The 18251-nt window shown below is 45.0% G+C and overlaps 1 pseudogene across 1 annotated transcript in view; it reads right to left on the minus strand.

The window, feature by feature from the left end:
- Positions 1-18251, minus strand: part of LOC311149341 (adenylate cyclase type 6-like) — an 86967-nt pseudogene that overhangs the window by 11304 nt on the left and 57412 nt on the right. Inside the window, exons 4-15 of the transcript XR_014615682.1 lie at positions 10655-10804; positions 10057-10178; positions 8945-9056; positions 6863-6990; positions 6416-6574; positions 5843-5984; positions 5374-5511; positions 3071-3099; positions 2379-2526; positions 1995-2092; positions 569-656; positions 186-332 (exon numbers count right to left, since the gene is read on the minus strand). The product of XR_014615682.1 is annotated as an adenylate cyclase type 6-like (transcript). The remainder of the gene's footprint in view (positions 1-185; positions 333-568; positions 657-1994; positions 2093-2378; positions 2527-3070; positions 3100-5373; positions 5512-5842; positions 5985-6415; positions 6575-6862; positions 6991-8944; positions 9057-10056; positions 10179-10654; positions 10805-18251) is intronic.

Raw genomic sequence — 18251 nt, forward strand, 5'->3', positions numbered from 1 at the left:
AGGTGTCAAACTGAACTACTACCGTTGCAGGCACTATTGGGAGAGTTATTCACAATGTGTGTGCAACACGGCGCTCTATCATCTTCTACTGATAGCTTGTCACAAAAACCTATGCCACGGTACTGTACAACGTTTAAAAAGCAAACATTTTATTACCTGCAATTTTAACTGCACTGTCATTGTACATGAAGGGGAAAGCAAATAGTGGTCCCTACCATGTTAATGAAGGCAGACATGAAGAGGAGTATGATGGTGAGGACCCCCACCAGGGTACTATTGGTACGAGACTGGACTATCTTCTTAGTCACCGTCTGCAAGGCAGCTGGGAAGAGCTGGGAGGAGGGTGGGGGGCAGCGAGAAAGAGAAAGAAAGAAAGAGAATAATTTATCTTAGTCCTCCTCTTAGATTACAAGATACAGTCTGGGATCTGGGAATATATTTAATGGTCATTTCAATTCTATTTACCCATGGATTCTTGAAGAATATAATGCATCATCATAACAAATGCCAACTTTTGCCTACATCGTTATGAAAGGGTGATTAGAAAATGGTGTCCCTTGTCCCTTACCTTGATGCAGGAGTAGATGGCACAGATGAAGAGGATGTTGACAAGGATGATGAAGATGCTGATGTAGAGACCCAGCATGAGAGGAGTGCTGCGGAGAAGAAGAAGTACATCTTACCGGAAGTCCCATACTGCACCAAATTCAATTTACCATAGGCTACTATTCAGTACATTACTACATAAATTCAGTACATTTTCTTTGATAGGTTTAATACTGTTAAAAAGGCTGTCCCTTATTTGGTCCTTCGAGTAGGCTACCCCGTAGCGGTTCAACCAGACTAACCAGCAATCTAGTTTAGTTCCATGCAGTTACAATTAGAAAGGTTAATAAATAAATACAAAATAAAATATATACTTCCGTTCAAAAGTTTGGGGTCACTTAGAAATGTCCTTGTTTTCGAAAGAAAAGCAATTTTTTTGTCCATTAAAATAACAGGTCCTCAACTGGCAGCTTCATTAAATAGTACATGCAAAACACCAGTCTCAACATCAACAGTGAAGAGGCGACTCCGGGATGCTGATCTTCTAGGCAGAGTTGCAAAGAAAAAACCATATCTCAGACTGCCCATCTTAATCTTTTATTTTTATTGGCCAGTCTGAGATATGGCTTTTTCTTTGCAACTCTGCCTAGAAGGTCAGCATCCCGGAGTCGCCTCTTCACTGTTGACGTTGAGACTGGTGTTTTGCGGGTACTATTTAATTAAGCTGCCAGTTGAGGACCTGTGAGGCGCCTGTTTCTTAAACTAGACACTCTAATGTATTTGTCCTCTTGCTCAGTTGTGCACCGGGGCCTCCCACTCCTCTTTCTATTCTGGTTAGAGCCAGTATGCGCTGTTCTGTGAAGGGAGTAGTACACAGCGTTGTACAAGATCTTCAGTTTCTTGGCAATTTCTCGCATGGAATAGCCTTCATTTCTCAGAACAAGAATAGACTGACGAGTTTCAGAAGAAAGTTATTTGTTTCTGGTCATTAAGGAGCCTGTAATCGAACCCACAATTGCTGATGCTGAAGATACTCAACTAGTCTCAAGAAGGCCAGTTTTATTGCTTCTTTAATCAGCACAACAGTTTTCAGCTGTGCTAACATAATTGCAAAAGGGTTTTCTAATGATCAATTAGCCTTTTAAAATGATAAACTTGGATTAGCAAACACAACGTGCCATTGGAACACAGGACTGATGGTTGCTGATAATGGGCCTCTGTACACCTATGTAGATATTCCATAACAAATCAGCCATTTCCAGCTACAATAGCCATTTACAATGTCTACACTGTATTTCTGATCAATTTGATGTTATTTTAATGGGCAAAAACATTGCTTTTCTTTCGAAAACAAGGACATTTCTAAGTGACCCCAAACTTTTGAACGGTAGTGTATATTAAAAAACAATGAGAAGAGAGGTTAGGTATGATTAAAGATATTGACTTACTGTGGGAAGATGATGATCTGGATGAAACAGATAAAGCAGAAGACTAACAGACCACAGGCCACGTAGCCTCCAAAACGATCATCCACCTTCTTAGAGTACTGAAAACATAATCGGGAGAAGGAATAATACAATTAGCTGTTGTGTAACTATTAGCTACAGCAGCAAGCTGTTAACACAATGAGGAGGACCACAATGGAAAAAAATCCTTCAGGCTTTATTGTGCTTTCTTGAGCATTTTTTATGCACGTAATGTTGTCTCCTGGTCTGGAGTGGGTTTATATGTATTTTAATAGTCAAATCAACCAATCAATGAATCATTTAATCAATCAACAAATCACAACGCATCATACTGAATTTAAACAGTGTTAGCATTTCTCCTCTGACCTTCTTCTCTAACTCTTTAGTCTGGAAGGTGAGGAGGAACTTCTTGACGTGATCTTTACGGAGTTGGTCTATGCTGCGGGCGTCGATGGCTCGGCCCAGAAACTCATCCACCTCATCCTCAGGGTTCAAGGCCTCTTGGGCACAGCGGCTACAAACAGACAGACAGGACAACAAACAGGGTCACAGAGACAGACAGACAAGGACAACAGACAGGGTCACAGAGACAGACAGACAAGGACAACAAACAGGGTCATGGAGATGGCACAAATCAAACAGTATTTGAATTCTTAGCCTGTTTACAGATGTGCAGACTTTACACTTTTGAGACTATTCCATTCCATCCCAGGCATGCTCAATCAAGCGTTTTATTGAAAGAAAACAAACACTATTTGAACCCAGGTCTGCCTCTGTGACAGGCAGTGATTAAGAGCCAATAGGGAATTAGTGCTGGACTGACCCTCTAAAACCAACAGTCTGCTCTAAACTTAGCTCCAACAATAACTAACAGTGTGCCAATCAGTCCCCAATGGGCCAATGCATACACTACTACATTACACACACACACACACACACAGACAGAGTACACACACAGACAGAGTACACACACATGAACTGGCCAATGTCTACAACAACACACACAGAGTACACACACAGTAACCCGATAACAACTACTGGGCCAAAATAAGACTCACTTGTCTTGTCTGGATGTTTCATCGATACCCTGGGAAAAGTGACAGAAAGACAGAGAGAGAGCGAGGGGGAGGGAGAGAGGGAGAAAAATGGATGAGAGAGAGAGAAAGAAAGAGAGAGCATGAGAGAGGAGAGAGAGAAGAATGGATAACAGAGAGAGATGTTTTAGACACGTAGTCAGTGAAAACCACAGTGTAACCAAGCCAGTGAAAAACACATACTGCCAGACTTAGACATCTGCACAGTTAATCCCTGGGAGCCAGACTGATGTTTTAATTAATGCTGTGAGGATTAAAATGACACCCTTCTCCCCCTGGGCAATACCCCTCAGAAAAGAAGAGAGAGAGAGGGGAAAAGAGGAGAGGAGGGAGAAGGAAAGAGTGGAAGGGAGGTAATGAGAAGAAGAGGAGAAAGAGAGGAGAAGATGGGAGGGGAAGGGGTGAGGAGAGAGAGGGGAAGGGAGGTAATGAGAAGGAGAGGAGAAGGAGAGGAGAAGATGGGAGGGGAAGGGAAGGGGTGATGAGAGAGAGGGGAAGGGAGGTAATGAGAAGGAGAGGAGAAGGAGAGGAGAAGATGGGAGGGGAAGGGGTGATGAGAGAGGGGAAGGGAGGTAATGAGAAGGAGAGGAGAAGGAGAGGAGAAGATGGGAGGGGAAGGGGTGATGAGAGAGAGGGGAAGGGAGGTAATGAGAAGGAGAGGAGAAGGAGAGGAGAGGAACAAGATGACAGATGTTGAGAAGGGAAGGAAGGGAAGTAAGTTTGGAGAGAGGGTGAGAAGAGGAGAGGAAAGAAGAGGAGAGAGAAGAGGAGAAGACAGGTGAAGTGTAGGGCGTGAGGAAAGAGGGGAATGGAGAGAGGTTGAGAACAGGAAGAGAGGAGAAAGGATAATGGAGATGCAGCCCTGCTAGACTGATCAGATCTGAAGTATTGTTGTTGTGAATCATATCAGTCAATAACAAGTGTTAGACTAGCTGTCTGCCGCTGGCCACTAACTTCCATTGGGTGTTGGCTGAACATTAAAGGGGCAATCTGCCTCTGTTTTGGTAAAAAGCTGAGTGATTGGCCTGGAGAAATGTAACCACATAAATTCATAGACAGAGCTATATCAACATTATAGTTTTATGCATATTTCGAGGCTATACAATGTTTGTTTACATTTAATTTGTTTACAAACATTGGGGTAAAACAAGCTTATATTTTGGGTTATGATGAGTATGAAAGTTGAACTAAGCTCATGAGGCATTTCTAAGTTATATTATTCAAGAAGAAATGCGTATATATAATTAATTTATACGTCAAAAAAAAACTGTGGATTACCCCTTTAACCACAGTAGGGCTGTGTAACTAACTCCCACTTGTTGTGATGGTGTTGGATCTATACTGATCGATCTCTGTTTTCCATTGGCTGTTTTAGAGGCTTGAGGCTTGTATTACGCACATGGTTAAAGCTTAGGTTGCTAGACAAAAACATGAACCATGTTTCCATCCACAATTTTTACGTGAGTGAAGTCATACCGTATAAAACAGCTGTGATGGAAACAGGAAGTTTTGGTACAATTTTATAAATGCCGACAGATCATTTGTTCGTTCAACATGGTAGGATCTTTTTGTGTCGATACAATTAATTATGCGGAAAAATTGGGGTGGGAACGCCTTTATGCCCAAATATTTGTATAATAACCATCATATCGAAGTAAACTTGGAGTCAAGTGATGATAAGGTGTGTGGTCCTCCCACTAAAACTCGGGAAACCATGCAGTTTATTAGGCTACAGATGAAATAAGTTATGATTAACTTCACAGGGTGGTGAAAGTGCACAGTGATCTTGATGCTCCTTTCCAATAAATGTTGACGGTCTTATTCTGGTTTGACAAATAAAAATATTCTCTCTCTTATCCATAATAATGTCATCATGTAGACTAACCTACCAGCACAGCCTACCCACACTATCTGCGAGCTGTTGGCAAGAGTGCACATACCAAGACCAGAGTAAGCACATTTACTATTTAACGCAACAGTTTTTGTGACAAAACTATCGGTAGAGTTGAAAATGCGATGGAAACACAATTAACTTTAGATTTTTATTCGGTACATGTCAACTTAAGCCAAAAAGTACATTTTGTGTGCACTACGTCATCACACACTGATTCAGTTTGGTGGAAACACCACTGGTGGGAAAATGCACATCTTTTCTTTATGTGGATTTTTGAATATTTGCATGAAAATCTGTCGCTTAATTGGATAGAATCCTAGCTATATAGAGCAATAATTTGCTCTCAGACCATTTCAGGTCATCAGTTTCTCACCATCTGTCTGAAGACCTTGGAGTCCTTGGTCCTGGAGAACCTTGTGTCGGGTACCCAGCGTGGCATCAGGCCCTCAGTGGAGTTGGCACGTACCCGCTGCATCATGGCACTCTTGGCCATCGCTACCTTCTCCTCTTTCTGCAGGGAGGGAAATTACCTCACCAACGGACCTTATTCACACTGGACATCTGAATGTTGTTATACAGTACTTAAAAAAAAAAAAATATGCTATACTATTACCAACATAGATTCAGACAGAGATTTTGAACAATACACATTCTTTTTGATAATACAATTAATAATTAATGATAAGTGCCATCTAGGAGAAACCCTTAAAAAGAGGAAATCAATGAATAAATGGATAACTAAATTTCTGTGATCGGAAACTGACAGTGGACAATAAACTATTCTTCTTTTTCCTAGTATAAATGAAAAACGATTGATTTAACTCGTTAAATTAACTATAGACCCTTTTCTGGCTGCACCCCAGCACCAGGAATGTCTCAATGTTGTTCTCCTTCAGATAGGCATTCCTGTCCCCTCCGAACCCCGGCTCGACCTCATAGTCCCCATTCAGGTACTGTAGGGTGGCCTTGGTGATGTGGATACGCCTAGTAACACACACACACACACACACACACACACACACACACACACACACACACACACACACACACACACACACACACACACACACACACACACACACACACACACACAAGGAGTCACATTGACACAGTTTTCGATTTTGAATCGAGGACTGCAATACCAGCAAGAGTGTAATCAATCCTAACACTTTATTATGATGCCCCACTAGTTGTATTTATTGTGTTATCAATCGTGTTTTTATCCTATATTTGTGTTTAATTGTGATGTGTCTGAGCCATATGCCTGTAACCCAAAGACACATTTCTATTTCTACAAAAAAATGGACAATAAAGGTTTGAACTTGAACTTGCATGCTCAACTAAATGGTTAGGAGTAGATCAAGTGCAACGCTATGGGAGTTTTCCATGGTGTGTTGGTAGTGGGAGGGGCTTACCCTGCCGCACCCCCTGCCTCCATGTGATTGGCTAGAGTGACGTCGTTGGACCACACGTCAAACTGCCACTTCCTGAGTCCCAGCACACCACAGTGGACCCTGCCGCTATGGATACCCACACGCATGTTCACATTGACCCCTGTGACCTCTCTCACCAGCCTGCAGGGAGACACACACACAGTTAGACACACAGACGTTCGCACAGACACACCCACCAAAAACCACCTGTTACGATAGATTCTAGACAAGCCAAAATGGGCTTCTTACTAATTCAAAGACATAGGTTATTCATTAGTGTGTGTGCCCGCCCGTGTTTGCCTGTCCGTGTGTGTGTGCGCAAGCGCCTGTGTGTGCATGTGTCTATGCGTGCACCTATGCATATTTGTGTGTGTGTGTGTATGTGTGTGAGTGCACGTGTGCTCATGTGTCTCCGTGTGTGTGACTCACGAGATGGCCTCTATCATGTCCACTCCCATCTCCACACAGCAATGTGCATGGTCGGCCCTGGGCTCAGGCAGTCCAGACACACAGTAGTAGCAGTCCCCAAGGATCTTTATCCTCAGACAGTGGTTCTCCTATAGGACACACACAAACATGGATGTACACGCGCATGCAGACACGCAGCAAACACACACAGGCTCAGGGTTAGGGAGTAGTTTCTACATCAAATATTACATGTAGTGCCTCCTGAGTGGCGCAGCGGTCTAAGGCACTGCATCGCAGTGGTTGAGGCGTCACTACAGACCCAGATTCGATCCCGGGCTGTGTTGCAGCCGGCCGCGACCGGGAGACCCAGGAGGCGGCATACAATTGGCCCAGCGTCGTCCGGGTTAGGGGAGGGTTTGGCCGGCCGGGATGTCCTTGTCCCATCGCACTCTAGCGACTCCTGTGGCAGGCCGGGCGCATGAACGCTGACACGGTCGCCAGTTGTACGGTGTTTCCTCCGACACATTGGTGCGGCTGGCTTCCGGGTTAAGCGAGCAGTGTGTCAAGAAAGCCGCATTGCTCTTGACCTTCGCCTCTCCCGAATCCATACAGGAGTTGCAGCGATGGGACAAGACTGTAACTACCAATTGGATATCACAAAATTGGGGAGAAAAAGGGGTATCATGGAACATTACACAACACAAATGTAAGTAGCCAGTAGCCAATGAATTACACATGTCAAAATCCACAATTTCTCTGTGTATATCAATGATGTCGCTCTTGCTGCTGGTGACTCTCAGATCCACCTCTACGCAGACGACACCATTTTGTATACATCTGGCCCTTCATTGGACACTGTGTTAACAAACCTCCAAACGTGCTTCAATGCCATACAACATTCCTTCCGTAGCCTCCAACTGCTCTTAAACACTAGTAAAACTAAATGCATGCTCTTCAATCGAACGCTGCTGGCACCCGCCCACCCGACTAGAATCACTACTCTCGACGGGTCTGACCTAGAGTATGTGGACAACTACAAATACCTAAGTGTCTGGTTAGACTGTAAACTCTCCTTCCAGACTCACATTAAGCATCTCCAATCCAAAGTTAAATCTAGAATCGGCTTCCTATTTCACAACAAAGCCTCCTTCACTCATGCTGCCAAACATGCCCTTGTAAAACTGACTATCCTACCGATCCTTGACTTCGGCGATGTCATTTACAAAATAGCCTCCAACACTCTACTCAGCAAATTGGATGTAGTCTATCACAGTGCCATCCGTTTTGTCACCAAAGCCCCATATACTACCCACCACTGTGACCTGTACGCTCTTGTTGGCTGGTCCTCACTACATATTAGTCGCCAAACCCACTGGCTCCAGGCCATCTATAAATCACTGCTAGGCAAATCTCCGCCTTATCTTAGCTCATTGGTCACCATAGCAACACCCACCCGTAGTATGCGCTCCAGCAGGTATATCTCACTGGTCATCCCCAAAGCCAACATCTCCTTTGGCCGCCATTCCTTCCAGTTCTCTGCTGCCAATGACTGGAACGAACTGCAAAAATCTCTGAAGCTGGAGACTTATCTCCCTCACTAACTTTAAGCATCAGTTGTCAGAGCACCTTACCGATCACTGCACCTGTACACAGCCCTTCTGAAATTAGCCCACTCAACTATCTCATCCCCATATTGTTATTTATTTTGCTCATTTGCACCCCAGTATCTCTATTTGCACATCATCTCTTGCACATCTACCATTCCAGTGTTAATACTAATTGTAATTATTTTGCACTATGGCCTATTTATTGCCTTACCTCCATAACTTGCTACATTTGCACACACTGTATATATATTTTCTGTGGTATTTTTTACTTTATGTTTTGTTTTACCCCATATGTAACTCTGTGTTTTTAATCGCACTGCTTTGCTTTATCTTGGCCAGGTCGCAGTTGTAAATGAGAACTTGTTCTCAACTGGCTTACCTGGTTAAATAAAGGTGAGAAAAAAAATGAAAAAAATTTAAAGAGTAAATCTATACTATATTTACAATCTCACGAATGGGGTTGAAGTGACTGATGATATGATGTCTAACTGCTCACCGAAGCTAGTTTGTCGAAGCGAGCGAAAAGTTCATTCAGTGTCATGACCAACTCTTGTGCGGTGCATTGTGATGCCAGGCTGGTGAATCCTTCGATGTCTGCAAACAGTATACTGTTGGATGGATAGAGAGATAGAGAGAGAAAGAAAAACAAAGAGAGAGCAAGAGAGAAAGAGAAAGCGAGAGTAAGAAAGATTGTATGACAGAGGGAGAAAAGGAGAGAACGAAAGAGGGGGAAGAGGAAGAGAGATAGATCAATAACCCATAATTAGCATGGTCTAACGCCTCGTTGAGATAGAGAGAGAGACATTTATTCTGTTCAGCTTTACGTCCGGGCCCATTTAGGTCACCTTCAGTCCTCCCTCCCTCACAAGTGAAGACATATCAGCACGGTTCTCATTTTCTAACTTGTGATAAAAATTACAAGGAAGAGGAAAAACAACTGGAATGTTGACACTTCTAGTAGACAGATGACAGATGGCGATGTTGCCCTCTTCATCAATGTTCTGACTCAATAATAATAATAATAATAACAACAACAACAACAACAACATGACAGAAGACAGACAGACAGAGAGAGAATGTCTTGGGAATGTCACAGTTTTAATTCAACACATCTTTATGCTGATTGAATAGAGTTTAGACTAATATCTGGGTCAAGAGGCTGGTGGTGTTCGATCAGGTAGTCCAGGGCCCATTCCACAAAGCATCTCAGAGTAGGATTGCTGACCTAGGATCAGTTTAGCATTTTAGTTAATAATGAATAAGATTGCATTGACTGATCCTAGATCAGCATTCCTACTCTGACACTTTGTGGATATGGGCCCAAGGCAGTGTCTGAAAACGTCACTGGCTTTCATATCCTTATGTCCTCCGTCCTTGTTTCCTCAATTCCTCTCAGGTTCATTGGAGGAAGCAGTCCCAGGGAGGGACCTTGGATCCTTTCCTTTAATGTGCTTTAAGAGGATTTGAGGAACTGTGACAGTTTTGTCATTTGAGCCAATACATATGTGTCACATTTTGACCTCAGCACCACTTGTTGCGGAAAAGAGTGAAATGGTCGGTGTGTGTACATGGTTACGGCAGAGTGAAAGGGTGTGTGTCCATGGTTACCTGACGTTGTCATGTTTCTGGATGTAGATCTTGTGGAACATCATATCTTCCTTCTTGGCATTGATATCTGCCTTCATCTCCATGGCAACGTGCCTCGGCAGCACCGACAGTAACAGGCGCTCCTGGAGAATGTGTATGATAGACAGATAGAGATATATATATATATATATATATATATATATATATATATATATATATATATATATATATATATAGAGAGAGAGAGAGAGAGAGAGAGAGAGAGAGAGAGAGAGAGAGAGAGAGAGAGAGAGAGAGAGAGAGAGAGAGAGAGAGAGAGAGAGAGAGAGAGAGAGAGAGAGAGAGAGATGGAGAGAGAGAGAGAGAGAGATGGAGTGAGAGAAAAGCACTCAACCCATTCCCTTTCATGTGTTTCAACAGCTAGAAACCTCAATGAGTCACTGCCTTGAGTGCCATTCATTCGTTGGAATACTGCGTGGGAACACGTTGGTAGAGTATAGAGGCATTCAGATATAGTCTATATTGTTGACCCACAAAAATGTGAAAACATATTTAGGTCAACAAGTGTAATGGCTTGTGTGAGTGTATGCCTGCATGTGTGTGTGTGTGTGTAGCCTACCTGTTGCTGATTCTCTCTCTGTAGGTAGAGCCGGGCCTGGATGTACCCCCTGGTCTCCTGAAAGGCCTGTCTCTGAGATACCTCAGCAGGGTAGTGGGTACAGATACCTATCATGTTGGTGCACAGGAAGATCAGCACGTTGGCACTCAGCTGGAAGGGAGAGGGAGAGAGACAGAGAGAGAGAGAGAGAGAGAGAGAGAGAGAGAGAGAGAGAGAGAGAGAGAGAGAGAGAGAGAGAGAGAGAGAGAGAGAGAGAGAGAGAGAGAGAGAGAGAGACATGTAAGGTTAAATATTTCATAATGTTATCATACATTCACACTGAGCTGGAGAAGAGAGGGAGAGAGGTAATTGAATTATTATTGAAATGTGGTGTGCTTTCTGGGGCCACGTAACTGCCGTAATAATCCAAGTGGGTGCCTCTTCATTTTGATAGTAGTGAAGGAGTAGCTAGCTAGCTACCATGGACTGCAGTGGCTTAGTTCAAACTTCTTCCGAGTTCTACTATGGATAAGCCAGAGACAGCGAGACACCTTGATGAGACCGCGCTTCCTGCCTCCGGACTTTCTCTTCCCGCTTGACCACCTCCCTCAGATGACCACTCAAGCTATGAACTTTCTAATGACTGTCCATCTCATGATGTTATGTTGTTTTTTGTGCTTTGAAGCACTTTGAGATTATTTGAAAAGCGCTATATATGCATACATTAATTATTATTATAATAATATGTTAATTACCTATTCTAATTCTGATTAATGTTTCTACATGCCATCTATGTCCTGTTGAATTGTTCAACATTGTTTTTCTGACAATGCAAGTACATTTGTTATGCCAATAAACCATTTTAGAATTTGAAGGAGAGAGAAGAGCGATGGAGAGCGAGCGAGAGAAAGGGAGGTGGGGAAAGAGAGAGAGAGGGAGAGAGACAAGAGAAAGGAGCTGGGCTTTACGGAGAGAGAGAGAGAGAGAGAGAGAGAGAGAGAGAGAGAGAGAGAGAGAGAGAGAGAGAGAGAGAGAGAGAGAGAGAGAGAGATGGAGAGAGAGAGAGAAAGAAAATAGAGAGAGAAATGTAAGTATACAAGTGACATTTCTTCATGTTATGACACAGTGAACCTGGTGTAACCTGGGTGAGGTTGAAAACAACATTCATATCACCATGCCATAAGATTTACAGCACGAAAACAAGACATCTAATCCAGGAATGTCTGGAAACACAAACCGGATATGATATACAGTATATGGTTAGAGATTATGAGAAAAGCCTTGTGGCTTTCCAAAAGTGGACATTCTTGAGATGTCTTCTAGGCTTTAAATGGGAAATCAGGATATCTACACATTTCTTAGAAAATCTATACATTTCCTGGGAAATCTATACATTCCCCTTCGTACTGGTAAATGTACAGATTTACCGGGGAATCTATATATTTACAGGTGCTACTGGGAATGTACAGTGGCTTGCGAAAGTATTCACCCCCTTGGCATTTTTCCTATTTTGTTGCCTTACAACCTGGAATTAAAAGTTTGTATCATTTGATTTACTCAACATGCCTACCACTTTGAAGATGCAAAATATTTTTTCTTGTGAAACAAACAAAAACAGAAAACTTGAGCCTGCATAACTATTCACCCCCCCAAAGTCAATACTTTGTAGAGCCACCTTTTGCAGCAATTACAGCTGCAAGTCTCTTGGGGTATGTCTCTATAAGCTTGGCACATCTAGCCACTGGGATTTTTGCCCATTCTTCAAGGCAAAACTGCTCCAGCTCCTTCAAGTTGGATGAGTTCCGCTGGTGTACAGCAATCTTTAAGTCATACCACAGATTCTCAATTGGATTGAGGTCTGGGCTTTGACTAGGCCATTCCAAGACATTTATATGTTTCCCCTTAAACCACTCGAGTGTTGCTTTAGCAGTATGCTTAGGGTCATTGTCCTGCTGGAAGGTGAACCTCCGTCCCAGTCTCAAATCTCTGGAAGACTGAAACTGGTTTCCCTCAAGAATTTCCCTGTATTTAGCGCCATCCATCATTCCTTCAATTTTGACCAGATTCCCAGTCCCTGCCGATGAAAAACATCCCCACAGCATGATGCTGCCACCACCATGCTTCACTGTGGGGATGGTGTTCTCGGGGTGATGAGAGGTGTTGGGTTTGCACCAGACATAGTATTTTCCTTGATGGCCAAAAAGCTCAATTTTAGTCTCATCTGACCAGAGTAACTTCGTCCATATGTTTGGGGAGTCTCCCACATGCCTTTTGGCAAACACCAAATGTTTTTGCTTATTTTTTTCTTTAAGCAATGGCTTTTTTTCTGGCCACTCTTCCGTAAAGCACAGCTCTGTGGAGTGTACGGCTTAAAGTGGTCCTACGGACAGATACTCCAATATCCGCTGTGGAGCGTTGCAACTCCTTCAGGGCTATCTTTGGTCTCTTTGTTGCCTCTCTAATTAATGCCCTCCTTGCCTGGTCCGTGAGTTTTGGTGGGCGGCCCTCTCTTGGCAGGTTTGTTGTGGTGCCATATTCTTTCAATTTTTTAATAATGGATTTAAATGGTGTGCCGTGGAATGTTCAAAGTTTCTGATATTTTTTTGTAACCCAACCCTGATCTGTACTTCTCCACAACTTTGTCCCTGACCTGTTTGGAGAGCTCCTTGGTCTTCATGGTGCCACTTGCTTGGTGGTGTTGCAGACTCTGGGGCCTTTCAGAACAGGTGTATATATACTGAGATCATGTGACAGATCATGTGACACTTAGATTGCACACAGGTGGACTTTATTTAACTAATTATGTGACTTCTGAAGGTAATTGGTTGTACCAGATCTTATTTAGGGGCTTCATAGCAAATGGGGTGAATACATATGCACGCACCACTATTCCGTTATTTTTTTTTCATTCCACTTCACCAATTTGGAGTATTTTGTGTATGTCCATTACATGAAATCTAAACAAAAATCCATTTAATTACAGGTTGTAATGCAACAAAATAGGAAAAACGCCAAGGGGGATGAATACTTTTGCAAGGTACTGTACATTTCCGTAACTATACACTGAACCTGGAGTAGAGGGTTAAACCTACATTGCCTGTAGGTTACATTGATTCAACATTACAGACCAAGGGTGTGTACCAAATGGCACCCTATTCCCTATATGGTGCACTATATAGGGTCATCTTGTCAAAATTAATGTGCTATATAGGGAATAGGGTGCCATTGGGACACACCCCAAGACCATCTCTGGTCTAGCCCTCTCTCCCTTTCTCATACTGTTAAGTGGACATCAGTAGGACAGCATTATGTTGTCTGTCTGTCTGTCGGCTTCCCTTATTGGATCTGACAATGCATCAGAACACAACTCATAATCATAGACAATACAAATAAATGGGGTCAGAGACAGAGAAGGCCCAAGTTTCTTCCTTACTCCACTATTCCTCCGTACAAATAGACACTAGGAACAGATTGAGAGAGGAGGCTCACTATTCCTCGCACTGTGCAGATAGGCAAATGCTAGTCTCATTTGCTTAGATTCATGGACGCTAAGGCTTGTGTATTTAGACACAGCGGCAGTGGGGAAGAGACTAGGCGAATGTGAATTGTATATGAGCACACTGCAGCAAAACAACACAACCCCATTATAGGCTTATATGCATGGGCTGGCTCAAATGAAGTTTAGTAGTTTAGCCTGCAGTTAGCCTAGACCAACACAACAGCATTAGGCTAGCTTTGGGCTAGCTAAGTGAAGTTTAAATTGCCTGCAGTTAGCTTAGTGAGGTCGTTGACCTCGAGAACATTCCTCTGCTGCATACACACACACACTCCCTCTATATGCCATACAGGCAACAAGCCAGTGTCTGTAAGTGATTTTGTCCTCATCCAATGGTTTACACTGAACACACATCATGACTACAGGCTCTGGATTTCCCCCTCACTCTGACTCTCTCTCTCTCTCTCTCTCTCTTTCTCTCACACACACACACTCTCTCTCTCTCTCTCCGTGCTCACACACACACCACAGCCTGGGAAAATAGCTTGACCCCTGACCAGAGGACAGTCTATTTCATCACTAATGAGAAAAAGACAGACAGCCTCAGACCCTGGATGAAGCAGACTGTATAACAGCCAGATGGCCATGATGTTGTCTGATGGAGATTAATGAAGGAAATGACTTAGAGACTGACTGGTGTGTTCTGCTGTTCTCAGAACAACATTCTAGACCAGTTCCACAGAAGTTCTAAGGCCATTCCTTTTACGGACTTCGCTCTCCTCAAAGTCAACAATATGGTATTTTTTGGGAGCGTTTCTACTGGACAATCAGAACAACCTTCTACAACAGTTTCCTCAGACATCATTCTAGAATAGTACCATAGAAGTTGTATAGAACTATTGCAACTAAATCAAATCCCAAATGGATGGCAAGTGGTGTGCTCTGTTCTCCTCAGAACAACATTCTGGAACAGTCAGAACAACATTCTGGAACAGTTGGTCTTAACAGCCAAGATTCTAAAACAGTCAGGCTTTAGGCTTAACTATGTCAACTAAATCAATCAAATGGCATTACCAAACATGGCAAGTATGCACCACTCAATAATGAGGCGCAGATTCTGCTGAAAGATCAGAGTGTGAAGTGTAATACAATACACTTCAAGTTTTTTTAATTGTATATTATAGCTGGAGGATAGTGCGCCTTTACTGCCGTACTTGACTTTTAATTATCTCCAACATCTGTACCAGCATATGTAAGTCGAAGCTGGTATGTGGCCAAACATGTCTGTGTATCTGTCACGATCGTTTACGGATGAGACGGACCAAGGCGCAGCGTGATAAGCGTACATATTTATTTAGTACTGAACACACGACAAAAACAACAAACAAACGATACGTGAAGTCCAAGGTAGACTAATAACATACCTATACGGAACAAGATCCCACACAGACTGGTGCCAAACGGCTGCCTAAGTATGGTCCCCAATCAGAGACAACGAACTACAGCTGCCTCTGATTGGGAACCACCCTGGCCAACATAGATCTACACGATCTAGAAACTCAAACATAGAAAACTAAACATAGAAACTACACACCCTGGCTCAACATTTAAGAGTCCCCAGAGCCAGGGCGTGACAGTACCCCCCCCAAAGGTGCGGACACTGACCGCGCCCCATAAACATAACAGGGTAGGGGCCGGGTGGGCATTCCGCCTCGGAGGCGGATCCGGCTCCGGGCGTAACCACCACCTTCTCTCCACCTCCCTGTTGCGCCCCTGGTCTGGTCTGGCACCGCTGACTGGAGCTGGACCTGACGACGGTGGAATGAACTGTACAGAATCCAGACTGGAGCCGCTGGCCGGAGCTGGACTGGGCACCGGTGGAGCGGATTGCTCTGGCTCCGGAGTGGATCCGCTGACTGGAGTTGGACCGGACCCCGGTGGAGCGGATTGCTCTGGCTCCGGAGTGGAGCAGCTGACCGGTGCCGGATCAGGCACCGGTGGAACAGGCACGGGCCGTGCCGGACTGGACACACGCACCACTGGCTTGGTGCGGGGAGCAGGAACGGGCCGGACCGGGCTGACGACGCGCACCACTGGCTTGGTGCGGGGAGCAGGAACGGGCCGGACCGGGCTGACGACGCGCACCACTGGCTTGGTGCGGGGAGCAGGAACGGGCCGGACCGGGCTGACGACGCGCACCACTGGCTTGGTGCGGGGAGCAGGAACAGGCCGGACCGGGCTGGCGACGCGCACCACTGGCTTGGTGCGAGGGGCAGGAACGGGCCGGACCGGGCTGGCGACGCGCACCACTGGCTTGGTGCGGGGAGCAGGAACGGGCCGGACCGGGCTGACGACGCGCACCACTGGCTTGGTGCGGGGAGCAGGAACGGGCCGGGCCGGACTGGGAACACGCACCACTGGCTTGGTGCGGGGAGTAGGAACGGGCCGGACCGGGCTGACGACGCACACCACTGGCTTGGTGCGGGGGGGCAGGAACGGGCCGGGCCGGACTGGGAACAAGCATCACTGGCTTGGTGCGGGGAGCAGGAACGGGCCGGGCCGGACTGGGAACCCGCACCACTGGCTTGGTGCGGGGAGCAGGAACGGGCCGGACTGTACTGGGAACACACACCACTGGCCTTGTGCGGGAAGCAGGAATGGGTCGGGCCGTACTGGGAACACATACCACTGGCTTAGTGCGGGGATCAGGAACGGGCCGGACCGGACTGGCGACACACACCACTTGCTTGGTCCTTCTGCTGCCTAACCAGCTCCTCTTGCCGTGCCTCTACACTCTCCTTCTCCCTTATCGCCTCCTGTAGCTCCTCCCTCTGACCAATTAACTCCTGCTCCCTCTGGACCAATAGCCCCCGTAACCTGGTGGCCTCCTCTCCTAGTCTGCAGATTCGCCCTGTTGCTGCCTCCTGCTGCCTCGTCGTCCACGCCGTGTGCCCCCCCAAAACATTTCTTGGGGTTGCCTCTCGGGTGTCCGTCGTCGGCACGGTTGGCGCCGTTTCTCCTCTCCTGCCTGGGCATTTACCTTCGCCCATGGCCCTTTCCCCGCGAATATCTCCTCCCATGACCACCATTTGCCCACCTGAGACATCGCTATTCTCTCTTCCTGGGCACGCTGCTTGGTCCTCATTTGGTGGGATCTTCTGTCACGATCGTTTACGGATGAGACGGACCAAGGCGCAGCGTGATAAGCGTACATATTTATTTAGTACTGAACACACAACAAAAACAACAAACAAACGATACGTGAAGTCCAAGGTAGACTAATAACATACCTATACGGAACAAGATCCCACACAGACTGGTGCCAAACGGCCGCCTAAGTATGGTCCCCAATCAGAGACAACGAACTACAGCTGCCTCTGATTGGGAACCACCCTGGCCAACATAGATCTACACGATCTAGAAACTCAAACATAGAAAACTAAACATAGAAACTACACACCCTGGCTCAACATTTAAGAGTCCCCAGAGCCAGGGCGTGACAGTATCTGTGCATTCGTCTGGACATACACACACGACTGCACGTACACACACTGCATACTTCCTTGAGAATTATGGGACGTTGATCTAAAAATACATACGTTTCAAGTGTTTTGTCGTATGTACGGGTTACACATGGTATACAGTACCGTCCAAGAAATGCTTACTTGAAGGTTCCATCGACAATGCAACAACAATAAGAAATTATAAAAGATAAGAATACGAACATAAAGTAAATAGATCAGTAGAATAGAATAAACATTTTAGCATTAGTATAATACAGGAAGGCACAATTTATAGTGCAATATTTACATATGTTTTGGGGAAGGGGGGGTTGGGGGGCAAGTGTTTAAAATGTGCGGTATTTAGCAATCATACTATGATAGCAGCAGTTGTGATGTGTGTGTAGCATGAAAAGGTGTGTGTATGTGTGCTAAAGTGCAGAGGATCAGAGCAGCAGTCTGATGGCTTGTAAAGAGAACCTGTCTCTGAGACTGTTGGTATCAGACCTCATGCTCAGCTGCGTTAGGAAGTAGAGACGCTGTTGTGCCTTCTTGACAAGAGTGGTGGTGTTGCTGGTCCAAGTCAAGTCCTCTGTGATGTGGAACTTATAACTCTACTGCA

This window comes from Coregonus lavaretus (genome assembly GCF_964263955.1).
Source record: "Coregonus lavaretus genome assembly, chromosome: 22".
NCBI classification, from domain to species: Eukaryota; Metazoa; Chordata; class Actinopteri; order Salmoniformes; family Salmonidae; genus Coregonus; species Coregonus lavaretus.